Below are 18,706 nucleotides of genomic sequence, written 5' to 3'. Positions count from 1 at the left end.
TGATTCCTTGATTTCTCTTTCTGTGGCTTCATTGTTGTGTATAGCAATACAACAGATTCTGTACATTGATTTTGTATCCTGTGACTACTGATTTGGCCTATCAGTTCTAGCAATTTTTTTGGTGTAGGCTTTTGGGTTTTCTGTATAGAACATCATGTCATCTGCAAATAATGAAAGATTTACTACTTCCTTGTCAATTTTGATGACATTTATTTCTTTTTTGTGATTGCTGAGGCTAGGACTTCCAGTACTATGTTAAATAACAGTGGTGAGAGTGGACATCTTTGTCTTGTTCCTAACCGTAGAGGAATGCTCTCAGTTTTTCCCAATTGAGAATGATATTACCTGTGGGTTTATATATATAGATAGATATATAAATATAAATTTTAGGATTGTTTTTCTATTTTTGTTAAAATATGACATTAGAATCTTGATGGGTATTGTATTGGATCTATAGATTCCTTTTGGTAGTATTGACATTTTAACAATATTAATTCTTGCACTCCATGAACATGGGACACATTTCCAGTTATTTCTCTCTTTGGTTTCATTCATAAACATCTGTAGATTCCAGATTAGGTATCTTTCACTTCCTTATTGTATTTATTCCTAAGTATTTTATTATTTTAATGCTATGGTAAATGTGATCATTTTCTTTATTTCTTTCTCAGATAATTTGTTATTCACATATAGAAGCACTACTGACGTTTTTGGTTTTTTTTTAATTAAAAAAATTTTTTTTAAAGATTTATTTATTTGAGAGAGACAATGAGATAGAGAGAGCATGAGAGGGGGGAGGGTCAGAGGGAGAAGCAGACTCCCTGCTGAGCAGGGAGCCCGATGCGGGACTTGATCCCGGGACTCCAGGATCATGACCTGAGCTGAAGGCAGTCACTTAACCAACTGAGCCACCCAGGTGCCCAGCACTACTGACGTTTTATGTTAATTTTATATCCTGAAAATTTTCTGAGCCTGTTTATTAGATCTAAAAATTTTGGGTAAAATCTTATGGATTTTCTACATATAAAATAATATTATGTACATATAATGACAATTTTATTTTTTTCCACTTCTGACCCTTTTTTTCTTGTCTAATTTCTCTGACCAAACGTCCTGTACTATAGTGAATAGAAGTAGTGTGATTGGGCACTCTTTTTTTTTTTTTTACTGTTTTTATCTTATTTTATTTTTCCTTCCCTTCCCCTATGTTCATCTATTTTGTTACTTAAATTCCACATGAGTGAAATCAAATGGTATTTGTCTTTCTCTGGCTGACTTATTTCGCTTAGCATAATACCCTCTAGTTCCATCCACATCATTGCAAATGGGAAGATTTTGTTTTTTTCGATAGCTGAGTAATATTCCATTCTATACATATATCACATCTTATTTATACATTCATCTGTCAATGGACATCTGGGCTCTTTCCACAGTTTAGCTATTGTGGACATTGCTGCTATGAACATTGGGTTGTGTGTGCCCCTGCTTTTCACTACATCTATATCTTTGTGGTAAATACCTAGTAGTGCAATTGCTGGGTCATAGGGTTGCTCTATTTTTAACTTTTTGAGGAACCTCCATAGTGTTTTCCAGAGTGGCTAAACCAGTTTGCATTCCCACCAACAGTGTAAGAGGGTTCCCCTTTCTCTGCATCCTTGCCAACATCTGTTCTTTCCTGAGTTAATTTTAGCCATTATTTTATTTTATTTTTTGACCTGTGCCAGGTGGTATCTCATTGTGGTTTTGATTTGTATTTCCCTGATAGTGATGCTGAACATTTTTTCATGTGTCTGCTGGCCATTTGGATGTCTTCTTTGGAGAAATGTCTATACGTGTCTTCTGCCCATTTCTGACCGGATTTTTTTTGTTTTATGTGTGTTGAGTTTGATAAGTTCTTTATAGATCTTGGATACTAACCCTTTATCTGATAAGACATTTACAAATATCTTCTCCCATTCCTTACGTTGCCTTTTAGTTTTGTTGACTATTTCCTTTGCTGTGCAAAAGTCTTTGATCCTGATGAAGTCCCAGTAGTTCATTTTTGCTTTTGTATGCCTTGCCTATGGAGATGTATCTAGCAAGAAGTTGTTGAGGCCAAAGTCAAAGAGGTTGCTGCATGTGTTCTCCTCTAGGATTTTGATGGATTCCTTTCTCACATTTAGGTCTTTCACTCATTTTGAGTTTATTTTTGTGTATGGTGTAAGAAAGTGGTCCAGTTTCATCTTCTACATGTGGCTGTCCAATTATCCCAACACCATTTGTTGAAGAGACTGTCTTTTTTCCATTGGATATTCTTTCCTGCTTTTCCAAAGGTTAGTTGACCATAGAGTTGAGGGTCCATTTCCGGGTTCTCTATTCTGTTCCATTGATCTATGTGTTGGTTTTGTACCAGTATCATACTGTCTTGATGATTACAACATTGTAATACAGCTTGAAGTCCGGAATTGTGATGCCTTCTGCTTTGGTTTTCTTTTTCAACTTTCCTTTGGCTATTTGGGGCCTTTTCTGTTTCCATACAAATTTTAGAATTGTTTGTTCTAACTTTGTGAAAAATGCTGGTGGTATTCTGATAAGGATGGCATTGAATGTGTAGATTGCTTTGAGTAGCGTAGATATTTTAACAATATTTGTTCTTCCAGTCCTGAGCATGAAATGTTTTTCCAATTCTTTGTGTCTTCCCCAATTTCTTTCATAAGTGTTCCATAGTTTTCAGTGTAAAGATCTTTTACATCTTTGGTTAGGTTTATTCCTATTTATTTTATGGTTTGGGGTGCAATTGTAAACTGGATCAATTACTTGATTTCTATTTCTGCTGCTTCATTGTTAGTGTATAGATATGCAACTGATTTCTGTGCATTGATGTTATATCCTGTGACTTTGCTTAATTCCTGTATCAATTCTAGCAGTTTTTGGGTAGAGTCTTCTGGATTTTTCTACAGAGAGTATCATGTGATCTTAGAAGAGTACAAATTTGATTTCTTCTTTACCAATTTGGATGCCTTTTCTTTCTCTTTCCTTTATTTTCAGTAATTTTATCTTCTATATCACTGATTTGCTCTTCTGCTTCATTCATCCTTGTTTTTATGTCCTCCACTTGGGACTGCATTTCCGTTATAGCATTTTTAATATTGGCCTGACTACATTTTAGTTCTTTTATCTCTACAACAAAGGATTCTCTAGTGTCTTCTATGCTTTTTTCAAACCCAGCTAGTATCTTTATAATCCTTCTTTTAAATTATAATTCAGACATCTTACTTAAATCTGTATTCATTAAATCCCTGGCTGTGAGTACTACCTCCTCTACTTTCTTTTGGAGTTAAGTTCTCTGTCTCATCATTTTGTCCAGAAAAGAAAAAAAGAAGAAAAAAGAAAACAACAATAACAACAACAAAACAGAAAACAAAACAAAAAAACTAGATCCTGGGTGTGTTTTAGTCTTCTGGTTAAAAGAAACTAGATCCTAAAATAAGAAGATGTATATATATACTTTTATATATATATACTTTTATATATATTAAATATATACATATAATACATTGAAAGGAACAATATATATATCTATAATGTTCATATAAAAATAAAAATTAAAAATGAATTAAAAATAGAATTGAAAAAACTAAGAAAATAACTGAAAAAATAATAATACAAAAGAATAAAAGTTCAAAGGATGCTAAATATTATTTTATCCTAGAGATGAAGCTTTGCAGCCCTCTATGATCAGTAAACTTAGTGAGAGTGAGTTTTTTGTGCTGTTCTGGGGTAGGGGCCTGTTGCACTGATTATCAGGTGGACTTGCCCTAGTGGAAATGTGTTTCCATTGCACAGGGAAGCACTGCTTGGTGTAACTGGCTCCAGACTCCACGAGGTGGTGCTGTTTTGCTCCCTGATGTCTTTTAGCACTGATGGGTGGGATGATTATTTTGGCGCCCTGCTCTCTAGCCCTAGAGCTGAAAATTCGTGTCCTCCACTCTTCAGTGAGCCCTCACAGAAGAGCAATCAATCACTCTTGTCTCACTGGTTTCCATCAGAACTCTATGTTCACCCTGACTTTGTCTGAGCCTTTTTATCTCAGGCAGGGGGCTGAGTTTCAAGACTCCAAATTTTAGGGACTCCTGCCTCACCAACCCATGCTGTTCCTCCTAGGGAGAGTCTCACCACACTTCTGCCTTTTCTTGGACCTGTTCCAGGAAAGCAGTTGCACAACTGCTTCACAGTTTATGGCAACACAGAGCAGAAAGCTGGCACCCAGACTGGCTGTTCTCATTCCTTTGCCTGTGAACAGTGTTGCACTTATGTGCCACCCATCCCTGTGACCCAGGCAACCCTTGGACCATGCTGTCACAACTGGGATTCTGCCCTGCTTCGCTACCTAAGCACCCTTAAGCCAGGCAAGTCCCCCACTGTAGCAGACTTCTAAAAGTTCTGATTTTGTGCTCTGCTGCTTATAATACTTTGTGGTAGCCTCCTTAAGCAGGCTCCTTCCCTGCTGCTGTATCCTCAGCTATATCACACTGGATTCAAGTCTCCTTATCTCCTACTTTCCAAAAAGTGGTGGTTTTTCTACTTGTAGACTTGCAGTATTTGTTTTCTCAGACCTCTGACTGATTTCTTGGGTGTTCGGAATGATTTGATAACTATCTAGTTATATTCAAGGGAGGAGACAAACTTAGGTTCTCCCTACTCCTCTACCATCTTAACTCCTCTGCTGTGAGAGGGCACTCTTGTTTTGCTCCTGATCTTTTTTTTTTTTAAAGATTTTACTTATTTATTTGAGAGAATGAGATAGAGAGAGAGAGCATGAGAGGGGGGAGGGTCAGAGGGAGAAGCAGACTCCCTGCTGAGCAAGGAGCCCAATGCGGGACTCGATCCTGGGACTCCAGGATCATGACCTGAGCCGAAGACAGGCGCTTAACCAACTGAGCCACCCAGGTGCCCTTGCTCCTGATCTTAAAGGAAATGATTTCAACCTTTCATTGTTGAATATAAGGTTAACTGTGGGCCTGTCCTATATGGCCTCTATTATGTTGAGGTGTATTCCTTCTATACCTAATTTGTTAAGAGTTTTTTTCATGAATGGATGTTGAATTTTATCAGATGCTTTTTCTACATCTATTGAAGTGTTTATGTAACTTTTTCTTTCTATTAATGTATCATATTGTATTATTTTGCATATTTTCAACCATCCTTGCATCCCAGGGATAAGCCCCACTCGACCATAGTGAGTGATCCTTTCATTGTGCTGCTAAATTTGGTTTGCCAGAATTTCACTGAGAGTTTTTGCATCTATGTTCATCAGGGATATTGGCCTGTAGTTTTCCTTTCTTGTAGTGTCCTTTACTGGCTTTGGTATTGCAATAATACTGGCCTCATAAAATGAGTTTAAAACTGATCACTTCTCTTAATTTTTTAAGAAGAGTTTGAAAAGTATTGGTGATAATTCTAATTTAAATGTTTGGTTAAAGGGCACTTGGCTGGCTCAGTTGGTTAAGCGTCTGCCTTTGGTTCAGGTTGTGATCCCAGGATCCTGAGATCAAGTCCTGCATTAGACTCCCAGCAGGGAGTCTGCTTCTCCCTCTCCCTCTGCAGCTCTCTCTCTGTCAAGTAAATAAATAAAATCTTAAAAAAATAAATGTTTGGTTAAATTTACCAGTGAAGCCGTCTATTCCTCAGTTTTTCTTCATTGGGAGATTTTCGATTACTGATTCAATCTTACTAGTAATTGGTCTGTCAAGATGTTCTATTTCTTTCTGACTCAGTCTTGGCAGGTTTTATGATTTTAATAACGTCTCCATTTCTTCTAGGTTGTCCAATTTGTTGGCCTATAATATTTCATAGTATCCTCTCAGGATCCTTGTACTTCTGTGGTATCAGATGTAATGTCTCCTTTTCTATTTATAATTTTGTTGATTTGTGTCTACTCTCTATTTTTGTTGGATAGTCTAGCTAATGGTTTGCTAATTTTATTTATCTTTTGAAAGAAGCAACTTGAAGTTTTGTTAATTTCTTTCTATTTTTTCCTGTTCTCTATTTCTTTTATTTCTGCTCTAATCCATATTTTCTTCTTTTTGTTAATTTTGGACTCAGTTTGTCCTTTTTCTACTTCCTCAAGCTGTATGATTAGATTGTATATTTGAGATCATTCTTGTTTTTTAATGGGGTGATTACCACTGTGAACTTCCCTCTGAGACCTGCTTTTGCTTCATCCAATAAGTTTTGAATGTTGTGTTTCCATTTTCTTTTGTTTCAACGTACTTTTTATTTCCCCTTTAATTTCTTCTTTAATCCATTGGTTTCTGAGGAGAGTGTTTTTTAATTTCCATTTTCACAAATTTTGCAGTTTTCCTTCAGTTATTGATTTCTAGCTTCATGTTGTTATGGACAGAGAAGATACTTGATATGATTTCAGTCTCTTTGAATTTGCTAAGAACTTGTTGTGTGGCCTAATATTTGGTCTATTTAAGAAAATGTCCCATCTGTGCTTGAAAAGAATGTGTATTCTGCTTTGTTGTATAGGATGTTTTCTATCTGTCTGTCAGGTCCATTGGTTTATAGTGCTGTTCAAATCTGATGTTTGCTTGCTGTTTTTTGTCTGGATGACTTATCCATTAAGAGTGAAGTACTAAGTCCCCAACCAGTATTGTATTGCTGTTTTATTTCTCCTTTTAGTTCTGTTAGCTTTGGCTTTATATATTTATGTGCTCCAATGCTGGGTACATAAATATTTATAATTATTATATTTTTGATTGACCCCTTTTATCATTATTTACTAAACTTTTTTGGTCTCTTTTTACCATTTTTCATTTAAAATATTTTTTTTAGATTTTATTTATTTATTTGAGAGAGAGAGTGAGAGAGAGAGAGCACAAGAAGGGGTAGGGTCAGAGGGAGAAGCAGACTCCCCGCCAAGCAGGGAGCCCGATGCAGGACTCAATCCCGGGACTCTGGGATCATGACCTGAGCCAAAGGCAGTCGCTTAACCAACTGAGCCACCCAGGCACCCCTAAAATATTTCTTCTGATGTAAGACTAGCTACACTTAATTTTGTTGATAACCATTTACTTAAAATACATTTTCCCATCACTTTACTCTCAGTTTATGTGTGTTTTTAAGGCTAAACTGAGTCTCTTGTAGGCAGAATATTGATGGATCTTGTTTTATATTTATTCAGTCATTCTATGTATTTTGATTAGAAAATATAATCAGTTTATGTTTAAGATAATTATTGATAAGTAAGGATTTACTATTGCCATTTTGTTAATTGTTTTCTGACTGTTTTGTAAATCCATTAATTGTGGATCCTTGTCTTGCTGTTTTTTGCATGTTTTGATGTCTTTTTGTACCAGTATGGTTTCATTTCTTTATCATGTTTTTTAATGTAATTAGCACAGGTTCTTCTTCTGTGGTTACCATGAGGCTTGCATAAAGTATTTAAAATTATAACACCATATTTTAAGCTGGTAATAACTTAATTACAGTAGGATTTCTAAATTTAACACTTTCACTTCTCACAATTTAGGTTATTGATGTTACAGATACATATTTTTTATAATGTGAAACCAATATCAAATTATTATAGTTATGGTTATTTTTACTGTGTTTTTTTAACTTTTAAACTAGAGTTGTAAGTGACTTACACACTGCCATTACCATATTACAGAATCTAAGGTTTACTATATATCTACCATTAACAATAAGTTTTTATACTACCTTTTAATGTTTTTATGATGTCAATTAGCACTCATTTATTTCCATTCAAATAACTCACTTCATTATTTCTTATAGGGCAGGTCTAGTGGTGATAAACTCCCTCAGCTTTTGGTTGTTTGGGAAAATATTTATCTCTCTTTCTTTTCTGAAGGACAACTTTGCTGTTATAGAATTCTTGGTTGGCAGGGTTTTTTTTTCTTCTCAATATTTTGAGTATATCTTCTTATTCTCTCCTGGGCAAATATTTTCTGTTGCGAAATCCACCAACAGCCTTATGGGTGTTCCCTTATATATAACTTCTCTTTTTTCTTGCTGCTTTCAGAACTCTTTCCTTTTCTTTGCCTTTTGACTATTTAATCATAAGTGTCTCAGTGTAGCCCTTTCAAGTTTAACCTCTTTGGGGTTCTTTGACTTCATAGATCTAGGTGTCTATTTCTCCCCTCTGGTTTGGGAAGTTTTCAGGAATTATTGTTTTAAATATACTTGCTGTTTCTTTATATTTCTCTGCTCTTTCTGGAATTTCCATAATACAAATACTGTTTCTTTTGATTACATACTATAAGTCCCATAGTCTTTCTTCAATCATTTATATTATTTTCTCTGTTTTCTCCTTTGAGTGAATAATTGCAAATGTTTTGTCTTCTGGACCATTGATTCTGTTTTCTGCATGATTTAATCTGCTTATAAAGCTCTCTGTTGAATCCCTCAGTTCAGTCACTGTATTTTTCAGCTCTAGGATTTTTACTTGGATTGTTTTTTAGGTTTTTTATTTCTTTGTTGGACTAATTTTGTTCATGCATTGTCTTCCTAATTTTGTTTAGTTTTCTGTCATCTGTTCTTATAGTTCACTAAACTCTAAGAAGACTATTCTGAATTGTCAGCCAATTCATAGATCTTCATTTCTTTATAGTGTATTATTGGGAGCTTTATTAGTTCTCTTTGGTGGTATCTTGTTTACCTGATTTTTCATGATCCTTGAATCCTTACCTTGGTATCTGCACTTTTTGAGTAATCATTTTCCTCTTCCAGATTTTGAAGTTTCACTTTGGCAGAAACAGTTCTTCAGTAGTCAGCTTATTTTGGATTTCTGGACATGTCTACTGATATCATCCTTTGGCAGGTGAAGCTTGCTATCAGATTCTATTTTTGTGTGTGAAACCATGGCCAAGCTCTGAGGTTGGAAAGGGGGTGCTTCTGGATGAGAACAATTGGAGAAGACTGCTGGCTTGGTTTCTTCCTAAGTGAAGCTGTAGAATGGGCTCCACATTTGCCTGGTTTCTCCAGTCAGACTTACTAGATAGTTGGGGCTGGGTACTATACCCAATAATATATGGCCCTATTAATTAACTTCCCTGACCTGGCAGGGCAACAGGACTAGCCCCAGGGGCTGAAAACCTGATTATTTGGGAACCTGAACCAAGCAAGACTTCCCTGAATTACCCGGCTATGTGAAGTCACTGTCTCACTCTATGTACAGGAAAAGACACAGACAGATCTCTTTGTTCAACTAGTACTGTAAAGAAGGCTGTTACATGTACTACCTGTGTGCTTTGGATAGGTTCCCTGCTTAGATGGGCTGAAGGCTGTATTCAGCAATGGGCAGGGCTATGAATTAATTTCCCTGCTCAGACATAGTGTGAGAAATGACTCCAAGGCCAGCAAAACTTCTTGTTTGTGTACTTAACAAGTTGACCCATGCCTCAAGTTTCATAGCTGAACAGGACCAATGACTTTGCTTTGCATATGAACAGCTTTACCTGCCATTCTCTGCTGTAGCATTTTTGTATTATGCAAATTTTCAGGTGCTCTGGCCAGCCTTTTTTAATCAAGCAAGGCCAGAAGCTAACACAACAGTGGGCCAGGATATTTGGCTCCCCTGACTGGGCAGGGGCAGGACAAGTTGCAGCCATGCAAAATTCTTGGTTTGAGGACCCAAATCAGTCAGACTTATAACTCTTGAGTTCCCTCATTAAAGGGTGCCACTATCTTGGCTTTGTAAATGAGCAAATCTACTGTTTGAAAATACTATTTGGATGCTGCAGGTTGGAATATTGCTTGCCAAGATCTAAGTGCTGGTTGTTTCAAACACCTACTCCCCCTACTCCATAACAATTAGACTCCCAGTGGCCAAGCACCACTGATTCTCCTCCAATCCTTGTGGAGTAAGACCAGAGTAGAAGTTTCCAAGAAGTGAACCACAATTCTGGTGGAGCTGGACGTCAACCTTGGGTGTTCTTTTCTTACTGGAGGAACTGTAGGCTCAGGGGAGACCTCTCATTGTGCTGCATTGCCCTAAGGATGAAGAAATGTGGTCAGTGTATAATCAATTCTCTTAAACTTCTAATGCAGGCTGTCTTGGTCTTGGTGGTGCAGAGAGTGGTTCAGCCTCTCTCCCATATTCTGGTAGTCTCTCAGTGGTGTTTTGTTCATGAATGGCTGTTAGTTGCTCTTTTTGTGAAAGGAAGCAAAGTCAGAAACGACTATGGTGCCATCTTGGTGATGTCACCCTCCTGATCATTAGATTTTGAGAGTATGTTAAAACCTCCAACCACAATTGTTGGCATATTTATTTGTTCATTTAAGTCTGTAGGTTCTTGCTTAATACCTTTTGAAGCTGTATTGTTTGGCATATATGTGCTTATTTTGGCTACATATTCTTGCCCTGTTCTCTTTACCAATTTTTTGTTTTAATTCTGTCATAAAACAATAATGCTATTTCAAAATTTTTGCTACATTATTCCTTAAAATCCTTTAGTGGCACTTCATTCCCTCCAGAATACAATCCAAACTCCCTATAATGGCTTATAAGACATTTCAGGATCAAGCTCTGGTTAAATCCTCCAGCCTCATCTCAAACCATTTTAGCACAAATACCCTTATTCCCACTATTCAGAATGACTTTTATTTTCTTCAATATGTCCAAACCACTGTGTTCTGAGATTTATGCTATGGCTCTTCCTCACTCTTCTCATAGTGCTTTACCTCCATCCCAATTGTCCTTCTGGTTTCATCTTTTTCTTCTTAAACCATAGATGCACAAATGAAAAGAAGCAATTCAAATGTCTTTCTGACTCTCAACTTTTTGGTCACCAGTAAAAACTAGATTCAAAAAGGTGATCTTTCTGATTGCAAAGAGGACAAGTGACATAAGCCTTTACCTGAGGATCCATGGGAAGATGTCCCATGGCACATGCCAAAAGTGGTAGTGTGGAGCTAGCTCTGGAAAGAGAATACTTAGGTCATGAAAGTTAGGGTCCAGTCCTGTCTAAACTATTACAAATAAGCTAAGTGAACTGGAGCAAGGTTCTTGTCTTCATCAGGCCTCTGTTTTCTCTATTAACAAAAAAAGCTAATTCAACTCTTAGGTTTCTACTTAAGGAAAAAAAAATGTGTCCACAAGACTTGTACTTTTATGCTCATTGCAGCATGAGTTGTAGCACCCCAAAAGTGGCAAAAAATGGAAACAATTCAAGTGACCATTTACTGGTAAATGCTTGAACAAAGGGTGTTATATTCAAACAATGAATGGATAAGAAGATGTGATACACACACACACACACACACACACACACACAGTATTACTCAGCCATCAAGAACAATGAAATCTTGACATTTGCAACAATGTGGATGGAGCCAGAGTGTATTATGCTAAGCAAAATAACTCAAACAAGGAAAGACAACTACCATATGATTTCACTCATATATGGAATTTAAGAAACAAAACAGATGAACATAGGGGAAGGGAGAAAAAAGAGAGGGAAGCAAACTATAAGAGACTCTTAACTATGAAGAAGAAACTGAAGGTTGCTGGAGGGGTGGTGGGTGGAGGATGGACTAAATGGGTGATGGGTACTAAGGAGGGCACTTGTGATGAGTACTGGGTGTAATATGTGAGTGATGGAAGACTAAATTCTACTCCTGAAACCAATATTGCACTATATGTTGACTAGAATTTAAATAAAAACTGAAACAAAAAAGCATCAATAACAAAAAACACACAACACAACAACAACAAAAAAACAAACAATAGAATACTATTTACCAATAAAAATAAGTGAAGTACTGATCAGTGCTACAATGTGAATGACTCTCAAAGGCTTTATGCTAAGTAAAAGAAGCCAGGCCAAAAAAACACATATTATATAATTCCATTTTTATGAAATGTACATAACAGCAAATCTACAGTGATAAAAATATATTAAATTTTGCCTGGGGCTGGATGGAAATGGGGAATCACTGCAAATGGACATGAGGAATATTTGGGTAGTAATAGAAATTTTACAAAATTAGATTGTAGTGATGATAACAAAACCTTAAGTTTATAAAAACTCATTCAGTTACACACTTAAAATAAGGGAATTTTATGTTATAAAAATCATAACTTGGTAAAACTGTTTTTTATAATAAGTAATGATAAATAATTCAAGTTTGTTCATACCAATCTCTTCAAAAAGGGTTTTCAAATATTGGGAAGGTGTCAAGATCTGTTGGCAGACACATTTCAAACATTATAATTTTGTTTGACAGTTCGAATTTTAACAAATAATGACAGTTTTCTTGATGTGACAAACTCATTTGGTACATGTGAGAAAATTTCTGCCGAATACCCAAGTTTGAATAATCAGAGTTTGTCTACTTCATTTTTTTTTCAAATTTTAAAAAAGGAATACATAGAAAAAATGTTGCTTATTTAGCTTACAAATCAATCACATGAGCTTTTTATCAAGACAACCAGTATATATCAGTATGCAGTATACATACTTCCCATTTCATCACACAGAACACTAAAAAAAAACTTACTCAAGTGTTGATATAAAATTAATAACTTTTTACTGCTTCATCAAGGGCATTATTAAATGGAACAGGCTTTTTTTTTTTTACTGCAAGTGTATGGAAGTGAAGAATAAAAGAACTCTTAATACAGTTTGGTGACACTGCTTTAATTCATGCGAAAATGGCACCAGTTTTACTCACTATTGCTTCTAAAGCATCAGGGTAAATGTCAACATAAAAATGTAATTAATACAGTGATGTTTTTATAAAAATAGTTCTAACCCTAAAAACATCTTAAAAGGAACCTGGAGAGCCCCAAGGGTCCAGAGATCACACTTTTAGAACCACTGCTTTAGGGAATCTTTTGCATGTGTACACCAGGATACATTTATTAAAATCTTCAAAGTCAAATTATTTTTAATTCTTAAAAATTGAAAATAAATTAAGTGTTCAACAATAAAAGAAAAAAATAACAAATCAAAATAGATATTCAGACATTGGTGTAATATACAGTGTCAAAAATTAACTAGCTATATATAATAATACAAATATCATAAAAACATAATATTGAAAATTTCCATCTCCAGTCATGATGAATTAACATGGACAAGATTTAGATAGAAAGATTAAATAGAAAACTTGAGAAAATATACAATACACCAGGTTTCAGACATCAGATAATAGGCAGCACAGGACTGTAATCCAAGAATAAAAGGAAATAAAATGAGATAAACTCTAAAATTGGCCAGGCATTCTGTACCTTGGAGTAGGAAGGGTGATCCCAAATAGGACACCACAGTCTGGCTGAGTTAAGATCAAAGTTTGGGGATGCTGTGGCCGCTGGAAATGGTGGGTCAGAATTACAGAAAGAACTGTGCATAAAAAGAGTTCCAGAAATTTACATAAGGATCCCCTTGAGTTTATGCAGTATATTAAGATATGCATACATAGAGTGAAATTCTAATAGGTTGGACAAGATAAAACAGAAAATTCTGATTAAAACATCTCCCAAAGTTCACACAGGGATGGAAGATATTTGAGATATGACAAGTAAGAATACAGAATCCTTGTTAATCACTCAGAGAATCTGGGAAGAACCACAAAAGGACTATACCTTAGTATTGTAGCTAAAATATCAGCAGAATAAAGGTTAGTCTAAACTCACACAATACATAAAAGTAAAAGTGAAGCAATTAACTGGACTATCAGAAAGAAACTCAACACTTTTTAAAGGACAACAATAAAATCCAAGCACTCTAAAACACAAAAGTGTAAGTGTCCAGCACCAAATTAAAATTTATTATGCAAGCTTAAAGTCATGAAAATGTAGCACACAACCAGGAGAAACATCAGTCAATAGAAGCAAAACCAGAAATGAAAAAGATGATGCATTTAGCAGGTGATATAAATTTATAAACAAAATTCAAATATTGAAAGGAAATCACAAACATAGTGATGAGGAAAAAAATCGAAGATTAAATAAAACAAATTACCAATATACTAGTAGAGGGTTCAAGATGACAATGTAAAAAGACCCCAAGCTCACCTCCTCCCATAAACACAACAAATTCACAGCTACATATGGAATAATTTTCCTCTGAAAAGGACCTGAACACTAAATGAACAGCCTCTTACAACAAAGGACAGAAAAGATGCATTGAGAAAAGTAGGAAAGTCACAGATACGGTCTCACCCAGAATCCCACCCAGGATTCAGTGACCCCACAAGCAGAAGGTATCCCAAAAATATAGAACACTCCCTTGAGGAGTGAAGGTATTATTACCCACACCAGATACCCTGACCAAGGGGTCCAACACTGAAAAAACAATGCTCCAAAATGTCTGGTTTTGAAAATCAATGGGGATTAAGACCGGGAGAATCAAAGAACTATGGGAAACAAAGATTCCACTCTTACTGAGCTCGCACACAAAACCACTCACTCTGAGATCTAGCACAAAAGCAACAGATTAAAAAGTGACTACATCATAAGTGACAGAGACCTATTTATTAATTATAATGAAATGTTATAAGATATCCCCTTAATAAGCTCAGAAAACAAGAGCAAATTAAACCCAAAGGAGTAGAGGAAGAAAATAAATATAGGAGCAGAAATCAATGGAAGTGGAAAAAACATTAGAAAAATAAGTAAAACCAAAAGTTGGGTTACTTTAAGTTATAAGGTAAATAAAATTTATGAACTTCTAATTAGATTGAGCAAGTAAGAAAAGGACAAAGACACAAATTTTCAATATCAGGAAAGAAAATAAGTAATATTACTGTATATATTACCAATATTAAAATTATAATAAAGAAATATGAACAAAGTAATGCCAATAAATTCCACAACTTAGATGAAATAGAGGTTTTTTTTGGTGAAACAAGACTTACAAAAACTAACTAAAAGAGAAATAGAAAATGGATAGTGCTATAGCTACTAAATAAATTGAATTTGTAATTTAAAACCTCACCACAAAGAGCTTCCTGGATAATAAAAAAATCAAGGTGCTTTGAGAATTACATCCTGGAAGAATGCAAAGAAGCTCCATGCCAATCCCTGCCATCATACATTGCCTTAAGCATCTTCCATTTGGCAGCACTGAGTTCTATACGATTTTTCATGTTTTGTACTTGAATATTTCTAAATAAAATTAACATTTACTCTTGACAAAATATATTTACATAATTAAAAAAATAAAAACTTTATTACAAGAAAACTCCAGGATGAGGAGACTTCACAGGTGAATTCAATCAAACATTTTGAGACAGATTAATACCAATTCTACACAAAATCTTTTATTTTATTTTATTTTATTTTAATCTGTATTGTGCTCATACCAAAACTAGATAAAATCAAAACAAAAAAATTAAACTACCAACCAGTATCCCTCATAAACAAAGACGCTTAACAAGATTTTAGCAAAGGAAATTCAGTAGTATGTAAAAATGATAACACACCATGACCAAATGAGGCTTAAGTCAGGACTACAAGATGGATTTACCATTAAAAGTATTGTCATTAAGCATATTAAGACAATAAAGGAAAAATCTTACATGATTATCTCAAAGGATGAAGCAAATTTAATTGGTAAAATTTAATACACATTCATGATAAAAACTCTCATCTGACTAGAACAAGAATAGAACTTCTTCAATCTAAGAAAACATCTATTGACCAGAAAAACTTACAATTAACACCACACTTCATCTTGAAAAGCAAAATATTCCCCTCCACCAAGATCAAGAACTAGGCAACAGTGACCACTCTCACCACTCATATTTAATATTGTACTGAAGATCTTAGCCATTTCAATAAAGGCAAAAAATAGAAAGCATAAACATTGGAAAGGAAGAGATAATAATCTTATTTTGTAAATGGCTTGAATATTCATGTAGAAAATTCTGAGATATCTACAAGAAAAATCAACTAAAAACAAACAAAAAAAGAGGTTAGCAAGGTCACAGAACACAAGGCCATCATACAAAGTCAATTGTATGTCCACTGATGGTAATACACTATTGTAAATTAAAATGTTGAAGATACCATTGAAAATAGCATGAAAAATCCAAAACACTTAAGGATAAATTTAAGAAAATATGTGCCAGACTTGTAAACGGAAAACAAAAAAAAACTTGCTCAGAGAAATAAAAGGAGACAAAATAAATGAAGAGATATGACATATAAATGCATTGGAAGACTCAATATTGTCAAGATATAAAATTTCCTCAGAATTGCTCTAAAAATTCAACCCAATTCTGATCAAAATACGAGGAATTATTTTGTGGAAAGTTCCAAGCTAAATTGTAAAATGTATCTGGAAATGCAAAAGACCTAAACCAGACAAAAAAAATTTTTTTAAAAAGAACAGAAGTTGCAAGACTTGCACGACCCAATTCTAATATATACTAAAAGGCTATAACTATCAGGACAGTGTGATAATGTCATATGAATGGACATACATACCAGTGAAATCCGTAAATATCCATAATCCATAAAATCCATAAATATACTCACACATGTATAGTCAAATAATTTTCATCATTAGTATTGATTCAAAATGTAAAAGGTAATACTCTGAAACTTCTAGAAGAAAGTACAGGAAAAAAATATTTACAGTATTGGGGTAGACAAAAATTATTAAGACACAAAATCACAAACCATAAAGGGGAAAAAATGGTGAACTGGGTTTCATCAAAAGCATATTTCCTACACGTATAAATATGACAAAAGGAATATATCTAGGACAAATGAAAAATCTTCCACAATACAAAAATAATACAAATAATTCAATTTAAAAATCAACAAAGGATTTGAAGAGACATTTCTCCAAAGAATGTGGGAAGGTAAAAACTCCACAATCACTTTGGAAAATTGTTTCACACCTACCTATGGCCCAGCCATTTTACTCCTTGATGTTTCTACAAAAGAGGCAGGAAGAGGAGGAGAGGAAGATGGTGGTGGAGTGGAACCACCCTAGGCTCACCTTACCCCATGGACACCACTGTCAAATAATCCTTAATACGCCAGAAGTAGACACAAATGCTGACAGAATAAATTCCACAACTAAAGGGAGAAAAGAAGCCACATCAAAGAAGGTAGGAAGTGCAGAGATGTGGTTTAGGGAAGAAATGGATTGTGACTGCTGTGGAGGGGAGGGAGCTGTGGTCACACAGAAGGGGGAAACAGAATGGAGCACAAAGGGGAATGCACAAAGAAAACATTTCCCGAGGAGGGGAAAGATGGCGAAGGAGTAGGGGACCCTATTTCAACTGGTCCCCAGAATTGAGCTGGATAACTACCAGACCACTCTGAGCAGCCACGAAACCAGCCTGAGATGTAAGAAGATCTGGATCTCTACAAACAGAATATCGCAGGTGGTTGGTTTTGAGGTACGAAGTGGAGAGCCATGATTCTGCAGGCAGATATCGGAGGATAAACAGTGGCGGGAGGGTGCCTGGACGTGGGGATCCTGCACCAACAGTGAGCGACAGCCTCATGCGCTGTGGACGGGGCACAGACTCGCAGACCGGTGGCATCGGGAAAGGACTTTAGGGCATCACCCGGGGTGGAGGACCAGACCGGCAGGGTCACGTGCACGTGAACCGCAGCTCCCCGGACAGAAACCCGGAGCAACGGTCGCGCGTGCGCGAAATGCAGCCTCTGAGACGGAAACCCGGTGTGCCGGAGTCCCGCCAGTGAACTGCAACCCCCGGGGTGGAAACCCCGAGTGGCGGAGTCACACAAAAGCGAACTGCAGTCCCCAGGACAGAACCCCAAGTGGCAGAGTCGCACGTGCGTGAACTGGGAGGGGCTGGCGGTTCTAGAAGCACAAAGGGCAGAGACGTGCCCCGACCTGGAGGCAGGACTGGCAGCACTGCAGAGGGGCGCACAACCCAGGATGCTGCAGTTCATAGCAGGATGGACAGAAAGGGAGACAGTGTGGCCTGGAGAGCTCACTGAAGAACAGACTGCGATCTCTCTGCTCTGAGGCAGAAGGTTGGAAACGGTCTCTTCTGCTCTGACTCACGGAAGAGATGCAGAAAGCTGCCAGGGAAAGGAGCCAGAGAACAAAAGCCCCAAAGACTGATTCCCACTGGGCCCATCCCCTGCAACAGGGGCACAGGGCAACTCCGCCCAAACAGGGTTGCCTGAGTAACAGCACAGCAGGCCCCTCCTCCAGAAGACAGGCTGGGAAAACAAGAGGCCAGCAACCCTAAGGTCCCAAGAAAACACGTGCATCTTGCTTGGGTTCTGGTCAATAATTTGGATTCTATACATTCCCTCAAACACCCATCAACAGAATGACTAGGAGGAGGAGCCCCCAAAACAGAAAAGACTCAGAGATTATGACTTATGCTGCAGATTTACAAATGGATGCAGATATAACCAAGATGTGGGAGATGGAATTCAGGCTAGCAATTGTGAAGACAATGACTAGAGTGAAGAAATCAATTAATGGCAACAAAGAGTCTCTAAAGGCAGAAGTGAAAGCTGAATTGGCAGAACTTAAAAATGCTATCAATGAGATCCAATCCAATCTAGATAATCTAACAGCTAGGGTAACTGAGGCAGAAGAATGAATAAGCGACCTGGAAGATAATATAATAGATAAAAAGGGAAAACAGGAGGCCAGGGAAAAACAACTCAGAATCCATGAAAAGAGAATCAGAGAAATAAGTGACACCATGAGGCGTTCCAATGTCAGAATAATTGGAATCCCAGACGGAC

The sequence above is a fragment of the Leptonychotes weddellii genome, chromosome X (assembly GCF_054177405.1).
Source record: "Leptonychotes weddellii isolate Sample4059 chromosome X, ASM5417740v2, whole genome shotgun sequence".
Lineage (NCBI taxonomy): Eukaryota > Metazoa > Chordata > Mammalia > Carnivora > Phocidae > Leptonychotes > Leptonychotes weddellii.
Note: the sequence above shows the minus strand (reverse complement) of the source record.